The sequence below is a fragment of the Melozone crissalis genome, unplaced genomic scaffold (assembly GCF_028551555.1).
Source record: "Melozone crissalis strain CALT ecotype California unplaced genomic scaffold, PUWL_Pcris_2 ptg000033l_1, whole genome shotgun sequence".
In the NCBI taxonomy this organism is placed as follows: domain Eukaryota; kingdom Metazoa; phylum Chordata; class Aves; order Passeriformes; family Passerellidae; genus Melozone; species Melozone crissalis.
The window spans coordinates 18,376,371-18,388,226 of NW_026535811.1; the positions used below are offsets into that span (position 1 = coordinate 18,376,371).

The 11,856-nt window shown below is 43.4% G+C and overlaps 1 protein-coding gene across 4 annotated transcripts in view; it reads right to left on the bottom strand.

The window, feature by feature from the left end:
• The window catches only part of SHISAL1 (shisa like 1), a 73,635-nt gene extending 62,106 nt beyond the window's left edge, over nucleotides 1-11,529 (bottom strand). For 2 of the 4 annotated variants that reach the window (XM_054282130.1, XM_054282127.1), the window contains exon 1: nucleotides 10,914-11,110. The gene's annotated coding sequence lies outside the window, so the exon portion shown is untranslated. Of the gene's footprint in view, nucleotides 1-9,955; nucleotides 10,036-10,913; nucleotides 11,111-11,444 lie in introns of those variants that run through there. The other 2 variants (XM_054282128.1, XM_054282129.1) reach the window with 2 other exon arrangements.
• Between the last annotated feature and the right edge of the window lie 327 nt (nucleotides 11,530-11,856).

The window sequence follows — 11,856 nt, forward strand, 5'->3', positions numbered from 1 at the left end:
CTCCATCTAGAGCTGGAAAAGGACCAGGAATGAAAAGGATAGTAAGAGCTGTAAAATGTTTTCTGTATGCAAAGCATTTGAACAGACTAGGAAGATTCAGCGGGGAAAGAATTTGATTAAAGTCTACAAAAATTTACAAGAAGCGTTGACAAACTGAATAGACAGCAATCCTGCATCACTTCTCATAATACAAGAATTATCAGACAGCACTTTGAAAAACAACAAAAGGAGGTGGTTTTCCCACACAGCATGCAGTTTAATTGTTCTCTTTATGACAAAAGCTTGCTTATCTTTCAAGAACAATTCAGCAAATTCTATGGATAAAAACTCCCACCAACAGCTATTAAACACTAAACTGACTCTGCTGCCAGACAGAATGTACCTGTGAGGCAGCCAGCCAGAAGCTGAGAGGGTATATCTGGAGAAATATAATTTCCCTATACTTAGATAATAAAATACCTAGCCCAGGCAATAGTAACAAGCTAGAAAGATGCTTAACCTGATCCAAACATTCACTCCTACACCCTTCTCCTGTGTCATGCGCCCAATCCAAGAGTCACACCAGTCATTAAATTGTTTCTAGGAAAGCAGCTATTCCCTTTTGCTGTCACAATGAAACAGAAAAGAGATCTCACTTTGCTTTTTAAGGAACCTAATATTGTATAGATATTTATGCCTTACTGCATCTTGCTGATCACTTGTGTTTTGATAGCTTTATTTTCTGTTGTAGTATGCTTTATATGGTGCAGAACCATGAAGGGTTTGTGGTCTGGTGACCTTCAGCTTTGACCAAAAGCTGCCACATCACACCACTAAAAAAAACAAAACAGATCATGCAGAAGAATTTATTTTTAAAATTTTAAGTGTCACTTTACTACTTCTGTCTTAAAGCAATACATTCTCCAGACATTATTTCATCCTTTGGATGGGCCAGAACTGCTCCTAACTAGTCATATCATTACATTTGCAGAGATCATTCACTCTTGTCACAGAACAAACTTCAGGTTTAGGTGCTGGTTTATGTATGTTAAGACCTTTCTGTTTAGCCTTGTTGGAAATTCTGGTTCCCATTCACAGGGGAAGAAAGGCCAGAGAAACTGCGATCCCAATTAATTCCCATTGCATCCCTTGTCATTTGAAAAAAATTCAAAAATTCAGGCTCTGAATTTTTGAATTCTTGCTATGAATACTTGCTGGATGACTATGTTTGTTTTTGGCGCATCATTACATTTGTCAGCAGTAGCAAGCAGTTGAACACAGAGCTCGCTTCACTGGGTCTGCTTTGCTACTCATAGCTAGAAAACTCAATTTGGGTTACATCCTTCTTCCTGCTCCCCCAGATGAATAAAACCATCATTCTGATGGATTGCACTCAGCTTGGATACAGAAACAACATGCGAGATAATTCGACCTTACAACCCAAGAGGTATTTGTCACAAAATACTCTTTGCACTTACTGAAAGAGGATTTTAAAAATTGTGATTCTATCATAAACAGAGCAATTATGGGCCTAAGAACTGAAGATACCAAGTTCCTTGGGGACCGTGTCTTAGCTTTGTTTTCAAGGAAAGGACATAGGTGATCTACTCCCTTCAACAAAGCTTTGGGGATTTTTCAGTGGTTTCCTAAACTCTTCAAACTCTAAGTCTCTGGCTGTTTAATCATGGAAAATGCTCTTGTGGAAGAGGATAGGATTTCTGAAGGCTTGCAATGATGATGGCTCTGGAAACAAACTCATCATATCTGTGCTCAGCATCTCAATTCACAGGAAAAAACACGTTCTTGTGGAGGGCCCCTCTGTGCCAGATACCAATTATCCATAAGGGTCATGCAACTAACAGGCATTTTTTGTTGTTTTGGCAGCTGAATTGGAAGAAAATGAGAAAAGAAATTAATGTTTAAATGGGCTAAACATTTGTTTGGTTTTGATGCTTGAAACTAAAACACCAGAACAGTTACTTCATACCAGGCAGAAAGGAAAAGGAAAGGAAAAAGCAAAGGAAACTGGAAAATTATTTTCCAAATTCTGATCAGCACTGCCTGAAACAAAACCATTGCTACTGGCCATTTCCCATGGAAGATACAAGGAGGAAGAAGACTGCAACAAATACTTTTGAGATAGAAGCCTGGCTCATTTTGGAAGTTTGTTGGCACCTGCAGGACAGCCAGCCCATGGCAGCAGTAAACTGCAAAATACAGTCAATCCCACCTTTGGTAACTAAAGCAAATTACAAGATTTCCACTTGCCTGCCTAAGCCCATCTGAAAAAGGATAGAGGCTGACAACACAGAACAGGGAAGGTAGAGCAAATTTAGAAACTAATGAGAAATCTTAGCTTTGATGGTGAGTGATCACATTACAGTTTTATTTACATTATTTATTTTATACAGAGTTTTTAATTGTTGAAATATGCAGGAGGTAATAAAAACATTGCTTGCCTTCTGTGCCTAATTATCAAAAAAGACAGTAATATAAACACATCCTCCTTAAGAAAAGTGTTGACTTCCTTGAGAATATTGCTTCTCTTTTATCTTTCCTTGAAAAGCAACTGGTACCAAGATCTGGGGCATTCTATGACACAGGCACAGTACAGGGTGCTCCTGAAAACCATGCTGGGAGCTCTGGCTTGAGGCTTTAAGGTTGCTCTATAACAACCATTGATTTAAGACTACTGGATTAAATTTTAGTGATCAAAAGAGAAAAATAATGCCTTAAATGTTTCAAACTGTGAAGTCTTGTGAACATGCTTATTCTGTATTTAATTTCCATCATTGCAGTAAGTTTGGAGCAATGTTATTTATATTCAACACAAAGGAATAAATTGCATTATTAATAGTTCTCAGTCACTTGAATTCATGCTTATGCTACTGAAAATTTCCCACTGCAGTCCAAACTCAGAAGGTTTAGGGAGAAGCTAGGTGGAGATAGGGAATAGTAATAAAGGTTAAAAACTGAACCAAAATTTGCTATAAGCATTAACCTGCTTGCAGTTCTCATCACAGAGAGCAGACCAATAGAGAAGCACAAAATGAACACATGTAATGCAAATTAATTTTAAGAAGAGCTATGTGTGCATGTACATCCAAATTAACTTCTCTCTTGTCCAATAGATTTTAGAAAAGAAAAAAAAAAAAAAAGGCAGCAAACTTCAGATTCTGGCCTTAGGGCTTAAATAAGTAATGATGGATAGAACTTTCCCTGCTATTAACATGTCACTATGAGAAAGAAGAGACTGTCTAACAAAGACTGAATTAATGGACTGCATGACACAGAAGCGTGGAAATGTAATCACAGAAACAGGGAGTGGATGGGGCTGGCAGGGATCTCTGGAGATCATCCAGCCCAACCCCCCTGCCCAAGGATCACCTGGAGCAAGTTCCACAGGATTGCGTCCAGGTGGGTTTGGAGTCTCTCCAGACAGGGAGACTGCACAGCCTCTCTGTGAAGCTAGTTCCAGTGCTCTGTCACCCTCACACATACACTAGCTCTTGACTCCTTCCTCACCCACTCCTTGGCAGAGGTCAGCACATTCCAGTCACTCTCTCCCATAAACAGCAGCTCCACCACCTTGCCTTGCTGCCCTGGCTTTCCTAGAAGGAATGTAGCCATCCCTGACTCTATTCCCACCATCTCTCTGTGGCTGCAATGAGATCGTGGCCCAGTGATAAAGAGCAGAAAGGCAAAAGTAGTACCACTGCTGCCATTTTCCTTCCTCATTAGTTTCTCATTGCTATGTTTAGCTTACTGCCCACGAGTGCATCCCAGTTCCAGCAGAGTGGACTCAGCAAGGGTCCACTTTCACAAGAGCAGCCCTCAGGCACATGGAGCTTGACCCTACTCACATTCAAATAAACAGGAATTTGGCCATGGACTTGCAAAAGTAGGATACCTGTCTTGAAAACAGTTATTTCCTACTGAAGAAAACCCTGTTCAGTAACTCTTCACTTGTGCCCTTCTACTCTAAAATAAAGGTGACTTGTTGCAAGACAAGCTCATAATTTATCAACATAGTTCTGTGTATGATGGTCCTAAATAGCAATTACCACCAGCAATATACAATATGAGCTGGTTTCTTATGTAAAATTTGTTTCTGAGGTAAACAAACCCTCTGGAATTTCAAGGAGTTGCCTTTGACCCACCCTAGCTGGAAGATGAACAGTGAAAAGAAGGAAGGGAAATGGGAAGAAGAGTGACAGGGCCTGATCTCTGCAGCAGAGGTAAGCACAGTGATTCGTGCATCCTGATGATCTTCCAGCAGAAGAACTACTTGTCAAAAAAACACGGGGTAGAAGCAGAACAGCACCAAGGCCATGGGACCTTTCCATTCACCACCTGCCTGAAGGGACTGTGGGACAGGATGTGGCTCCGTGCCACTGGCCAATGTCCCTGCACTACAGCAATCCCTCTGCCAGCCCCTTACACGATTTCCCACAAGAATTCACAGATTTGCCCAAACAGGGATGAGAGGGACTGCAGCACAAAGTAATAATTAACAAATCTCCAATGTGTGTCTATAGAAACCCCCTACAGAGCTGGCTCCAGTGATTGTTCACTTCCTGGCTGGAGCCCAGGCTTCTAAATCCCTGCCAATAGTATTTCTAAAAATGAATTTCCAGCAATATCTCAATCAACAAAATGTTGCCACATCACAACACTTCACAGAGAATCACAATGAATTTCTCTTAAACACCACACAATTAAAAAGGGTAATGAGCATTAAATTGAACTTGCTCTGAGAATTGGTTTCAGTACTCAGAGCAACCACTCACTGATTTCTCTCATGACTTCTGCATTCCAGCCCAAGAAGCCAAATACTGAACCAGTGTTTTATTCAGGTCAGGGCTCCTTTACCACTAAGGGGAATTTAACTGACAGTATGAATGTTCAAAGAATTAATGTCTTGTTTTCACAACAAAATAGAAATTAAACCCACCTTGTGAAGATGTTCAGTTTCCATTCATTTCCATTCACACACACTTGACAACTCCCTGGTTTGGGGTAAAATGTTCTTTAGGACTATGAAATTTTGGGCTGCAGCTTTCAAGTAAACCATTCAATCAGGTTTGTGTTCAAGCTCTGCATTTTGGGATATTTGTACCTTTAGAAATAGAAATGTTTTGTAACTTGAGGATAGGAAGCTTGGTCTATTATCTTGGCAACTTTCTGTCTAGGGATATGTAATGGTCATACTGAAACAAGACATGAACAAAGAACCCTAATTTAACTCTGGAGTTTAATGCATATTGAACGCTTACATTTGCCATTCAAGAAAAAGTGTCTGAAGTGGATGCAATTTCCTTGGAAAAGTTAATCTCTCCAGACTTCTGTCTATATTTTCAAATGTTAAAAAAGTAATTACCTGAAAAGTGACATAAGGAAAAAGTACGTATGCTACATGCTTTACAAGACAAAGCTTTTTAAATTTTAATAAGTATACTAACTATTGGGCAGTAAGTAAAGAAGAATTTAACAAATGTTGATGCTGTTAAGACACCATGGGGAAAAATGCATTTTGCCAAATGTTCACCACAAAAACAAACCAGTCCAAGATGGGAGATAACCAGAGAAAATTATACTCTGACTACCATAAGCTGAAAATTGTGTGAAAAAGCAGCCTGGAGGCTCTCAAGTATGGTAATGCAACACAAATGGCAAAAGTACTAATCTATATCTTCCCACCACTTCCTTGCAGCCAGCAGCTCTATTTGGCAGAACAGTGCCTTTCTAGTGGCAAAATTAATGGAAGACGTGGATTCGGGAAAGAAAGGAATCACAGACATCTAAGAGTTACAGTTGGAAATCCTTGCCTCCAACAGCCTTTAGGTGATTCATCTGAACCCCTCTTAAAGAAAAAGCCTGTAACAGGAAAGGATTCATTGTTGTCAAACAGCAACATGGGAATGTCAGTAAAATGAGGGCTGGAACATCTCCACCTTAAAAAAAAAAAACCCATCCAAATAAAGAAGAAGAAAAAAGTTTTAGTTAGGAACCAGTCTGGCTAGAGCACGACAACTCAGAGCAGCAAAACTGCATTCCAAAGTTTTCCTTAGTAACTTCCAAGAGTCTCCCACACCAGCGTGGAGGAGAGAGGGCATTTTGCTTCTTCAGATAAATTGAAATCCCAGTGCCTTTTCTGGTTGATATAGCAAATCCTTTGTGCAGCAGCTACTACATCACACCTCACTGCTCACTCCTGATATCACCTAAGGGGCTCAAATGGCATCCATTAGAATAAATAAGATTTTATCAGTAACCTGCTGAAGCCTCAGTTGTTTCTCTGGGCAGGATGAGAGTGGATAATCCTTTGCTGACAGGAATACCCTGAGATTTGCTGCTTGCAGTGCTTGCTCTGCAGACCTGTTCCTGCTAAGAGCTCTGAAGTGAAGCTCAGAACAATGTTTCATGTTCTGTGTTATGTGAGCCTGGTTCTTTATTAGGAAGTTTCTTTCTAGCTACTGAAGTATGTTTAGGAATACATCTTGTTCCTATGGAAATCTGTGAGAATTCTGCCCTTGCCTCCAAATAGAGCAGGAACAGACTCCCTGTCTGCAACATCAGACATCTTGGCATAAAGTGAGAAAATTGGGAGGGCCTGCTAAGCTTCACTGGCGTGGAAAGGTCAGCCTGCAAATCAAGGGACTCCCACAGGAGAAGCAGGAGGGCCGCAGCACATGCCGACAGGAGGCCTCTCCCTGCCTTATCCCCAGGGAAAATCCGAATTTCAGTCCCTGGCTCCTTCCCCCTGCCAGCCCGTCCTGGCAGCTGAAAAGGCAGAGCAGCAGCAGCATCTCATGGCTGAGGTGCTGCTGAACCCATCACTGAGCAATACAGGTATGGGAGAGACTTGAATTTCGAAGTAATTTGAGCTGACATCTCTATTTTACAAGTAGCAAATACACCAAGGTCCAAAACTTCCAAAATTACTTGGGAGTTTCAGCATGTGAATAATCAGGCATCTCAGAGATGAGGGAGAGGCATCCCTCCAGAATGCATTTTTTAAAACACAGATTTATTTGGGTTGTTTCAAACTTGGGCCTTAAAAGCCTAAGTAATTTTGAAATTATTATATATGGTTCATTAAAAATATGGTGAGTAAGTGAAAGGCTGGAAAGGAGCTTTTTTACATCTTCACATTTAAAAAGGTTCATTTTTTAAAAGAATAAAATGACAGAAACAGGAAAGTTTTACATTACCACTGGTATGCAAAAATACAGTCTTTGTTTTATCTTAAGTTTGGCCATTAAATTCTGATGAAAAGCAGAATTTAGTCTACCATATATAAGAGATATCACTTTAAAAGTCAGGTTTTCATCGGCAAACCTTTCATACTAAACAATCCTGCCTCAATCTAAAAGACTGGTTTATCTGAAGTATTGATTACTAGGGTGATTCTGAAATGAAGACCAAACTAAAAACCCTATAGCTAAATCAAGTACACCACCATTTGAAGTATAAACACTTTACAGAAGAGTACAAAGAATACATCTGAGCTCCTAATTGGAATTACAGAAACATTTCTCATACCTTCCTAACACCATTACTCGCTCCTGTCAAATGAGGTTGTGCATTTTATAAGCTCAAAAAGTATACCTAGAAACTCACCTGCCCAATCCTCTCCTAAAAGCAGAAAAAAACCAAAAACCAAACACACATACACAAAAAAAAAAATTCACTTTGGATATTTAGTGCTGGTTTCTGCCCTTCACAAGCCCCTTGCTGCCAATATGCCTGTTTTAAATTCATAATGGCTTTATTTTTCCATCCAGAAAACCAGCACATCCGACCTGACAGCAAACAGGAAAAGCAGTGATTTGTTGTCAGGTCTTTGGAGTACAGATCTGTGAACTTTTTCTCTGAAATCTGTTTCCTTCAAATATATTGAGCAAAATGAATGTTAAGGAACCAGCACTGGAAGTAATTCCTCACAACATCTTCACACTGATCTCACTGGTGTGCAGATGCCAGTGACCAAGGCCTGAGACAGGAAAAATGTTGACTACCATTAGTTATTGTGCTGCACGAACATTTTGCTGCTTCCCCAGAGATCTCTCTGGGCACAATACATGCACATGGCACAACTCTACAGTCCAAATAAGCAGCCCTGAATGATGATGATTAATGGGGTAGGGAAAAGTTATAATAGAGGGGTAAAGTGACTTGGCCAGCGCAGATCAGTTACCAAGAAAGGAGCGCAACTGCTTCCTCTAAATAATGGTCCAGTACTTATTCATCCCAGGTGTGGGACTTCCAACACCAGAGAAACAAAGAATATTAAGTCTATTTCCACATGACAGCAAAGTTTGAGCAATAGGCTGGTTGAGCAATTTGCAGTATCTTGAATATGAACACCATAAGAAGCATTTTTGTTTATGAAAAAACAGTGTGCATTATATCCAAGTTACTTTGATATAATGTTGAGTAAAACACAATGCAAACCAATATCATTGTCCATATTTATAGACTTAGCTTTCATATCTATTTACTTTTATCCCACTCCCTGAAACAAATCCCCTTTATCAGTGACAGCTTTACATACTCAGATGCCTTCTCACAACCTTAAGTGATTATTGTTTTGAAAATATCTATAAAAGTAATAAGGGCTTGTTACAAATTATCTTTCTTGCTGCCTGTTATCAGTCTTAAAAACTAAAATTAAGATTTTTTTTTTCTCTCTCCTCATGGCACTTAGAGTCTGAAAAATGAACTGTAATATCTGTTGCTCTTACTACTACCAATAATAAAAGGCTGAGCTTCAGAGATGTGAAGCACACAGTAAAACGTAAATCACTTTCCCTCTTCTTCTATTGACTGTGCAGCACTAAGTAGTAAAAATGTAATTATTCAGCATGGAAATTTAAGTCAATGACATCCAAAGGAGACAAAATGACAACTAAGATTTTTATTCTTTCTTTCTATTCATGAGATTGTCATTAAGTTACTTTACTGGTAACTAGGGGCTGGTGATGGCCCTCCACTCATAAGAAATATTTTCAGAGAGGTATCTCACTACTGAGTTGCTAAAAAACAGAATACAAAAGCCAAGGGGTATTTCAGTAACAATACCTTTAGGGTATTTCAGTAAAAGTTTGAAACTTTTTTCAAAAAGTGGTTTGTCTACTCTCATGCATTTGGAATGAGGCAGATGTTTTAGCACTTTGCTGGACTGAGCTGAGGATAGACTCTTTCTCACAACATGATAGAGACAGTTATTTTATAACAGTTTATTCACTGAGAAGGAGTGTTTCAAGACAGGAGAAAGAATGTATGCTTCATACAGAAGTTCCCCTACTATTATAACTTCCTACTCCTGTAATCTGAAACAGTCACAACTGAACGTCTCTCGGGCAGTATTTCAGAACTGAGTATTCTAAAATATTCCTTACACACTCCCAATGCTTCTCAACATAACACTATATTAAACTGTCTCTTACAAAACTATGAAAATTTGCAGGAGAGTTTCAGATGTTTAACCTAGCATACAGTTAAGTTAAAAGTGTGTGTTTGCTCATTCTCTCTAAAAAAAGATTTTAAGTCCCTTCTCAGGTTGCAATGCTAAGGCAAGTGATCAAGACTGTCATTCAGTTTCACAGCATTTTCTTTCCTTACTCCTGCATCTTCTCACTAGAGGTACACTCTTTGTAACAGTGGATATTCCTACAAATTTCAAAATGCTAAAGACCCTCGTTTTTACCTGATTCTGAAGATGTTAACCCAGGAAAGCATTTTAAAACATGGCATTAGAACCACTGTTTTCAGCTGGATGGTAACAGTTCACATCTTTTGAAGAGCAGGGGGACTCTGATATGTTAAGTAAAGACTGGAGTTAAAAAGGAGGATTTTTACCTCTACCATTAAGGAAAAGGAACATATAACATATGTTCACTCCTTGTAACTGAGGACAATACACTCATATACTCGGTTTTAACACTACTCCATCTTAGATAAAGTGCTTTACTTGATTAGCTCGGAGCAGAAGTGCAAGTGAACGACATTCCCTTTTGCTGAGCAGAGTGGGGTAGGAAGAAGTTAAAGAGACCTGTCAAGGTCACACCACAGCATGATGACAAAGTTACAGAAGAAGTCACCACTGATTCCCAGCTCAGCTGTAGCAGAGACTGCAACATGAAGCTCCTCAAAGGGTTCTGTTCTGCCAAATGACACACAAGCAGAAAGATAAGTAACATCATCAGTTTTTAGTACTAACATGTCTCAGGAGTACTTTGAACACGAGACAAGTCAGACCACGGCTCAGTTTGAGCTTTACAGCTGAACGAGGTAATGCAGCAGAACAAATACTAAGAAACCTTGTATAACTCTCACACTTGCTCAATCACATCCACGTATCGTTAATTAAGTGGGGGGAAATTGTGGAGCGTTGGAGAAAAAGCAAAGAGGGGCCACAGGATCACTCAGGGTTTATTTGCTTGTCTCTGTCCCCGGTGACAAAACACGGTACTAGTACGAATAAGAAAAGAGAGAAAATCGGGCAATCAGATAACCCCGAAGGCTCCGAGGGGTCCCGTTGTCATGGAAACAAGTCGCCGCTAATGAGCTTTCCACGGCATGAGTGATTAATACCCGAGCCCTGTAAATAAATATTGACGCCGAGCGCAGCCAGACGCGCAGGCGGCCGCTGGCTCGGGGCGAGCAGCAGCGCAGCGCGCACACGCCGCGGCTCCCCGCGCACAAAGGGGACCGCACAAAGTTTCCCGAGCGCTGCTGCCACCGCGCTGCGCGGGGGAGCGACGGCACATCGCGGGCCGGGCCGGGCCGAGCCGGGCCGGGCGCTCTGCTCCGCTCCTGCAGCCGGGCACGGTGCTCGCCCACCTCCGGCAGCGCACGGAGCAGCGCAGCCCGCGACCGCCGCCCGCCCGGCCCCGCACAGACAGACACACAGACACGCCAGCTCTTACCTTGCGCTAAGTCGCTGCCCGCGCACAGCCACTTTTCCCGATAGTTGCACGGCGAATCCACAAAGGAGAGCGCGGCTCCGGCGTGTGGCCGGGGAAGGCAGCGCCGGCACCTCCGACCTCGGGGAGCAGGGCACGGTGCTTCAGCCGGCGAGCGGGGGGACGAGGCACCGATGCACAGAAGCTGCTGCCACCTCCTTCCCCGGCTCCCCCATCCCCTCCTGTCCCCGCCCGCTTCTCCACCTTCTCTCTTCCTCCCCCCACCCCCGCTCGAACCAGCTGCTCTCACTCCACCTGGGGCGGCTCTCCAGGTGCCTCCCCGCTCCCACACGCGTCCCCTGCCGCAGCTGGAGCTCCGGGGCGGCTGCTCCGCCTCTCGCAGCGTTGGCTCCGCTGTCCCGCAGGGAAACTTCCCCAGCCCCCGGCGCTCCTGTCCTGCACGGAGCGGGCTGCTCGCCGCGGGCGGGGACATCGCAGCGCGGAGCCCTGTCCCGGCTCGGGGGCAGGCAGAGCTGCCCGGAGGTGACCACTCACCTCAGCAAAGCCCGGCGGTACCCTCCCGGCATGGGGGCGGACGCGGCGCTGGCGGCATCGCCGATGGAGGTGAAAGCTGGCGGGGCGCGGGGCGCTCCCCCTGCCCTGTCCCTGCCCTGCTGCTCCTGCGGGGCTCCCCGGGGAGGGACGGGATGCGCCGCCCGGGCGCTGCCGGCACTGCCGGGGCGCTCTGCGGTGCCGCCGCCCTCCCTGCTGAGCTGGGGCGAGGATGGATGAGGGAGGGGGCGCTGGCAGGGCGGGTGCGGCCGGAGCGGAGCCGTGCGGTGCCGCTCTGCGGTGCACAAGGATCGGCCTGCCCCGGGCAGACTGGGCTCTGTCACCAGCGAGCGGGCGGCTGGGCCAGAGGCGACAGTGAGGCGGCTTCTCCAGGGCTCCCGGCCAGCCGCTTGTC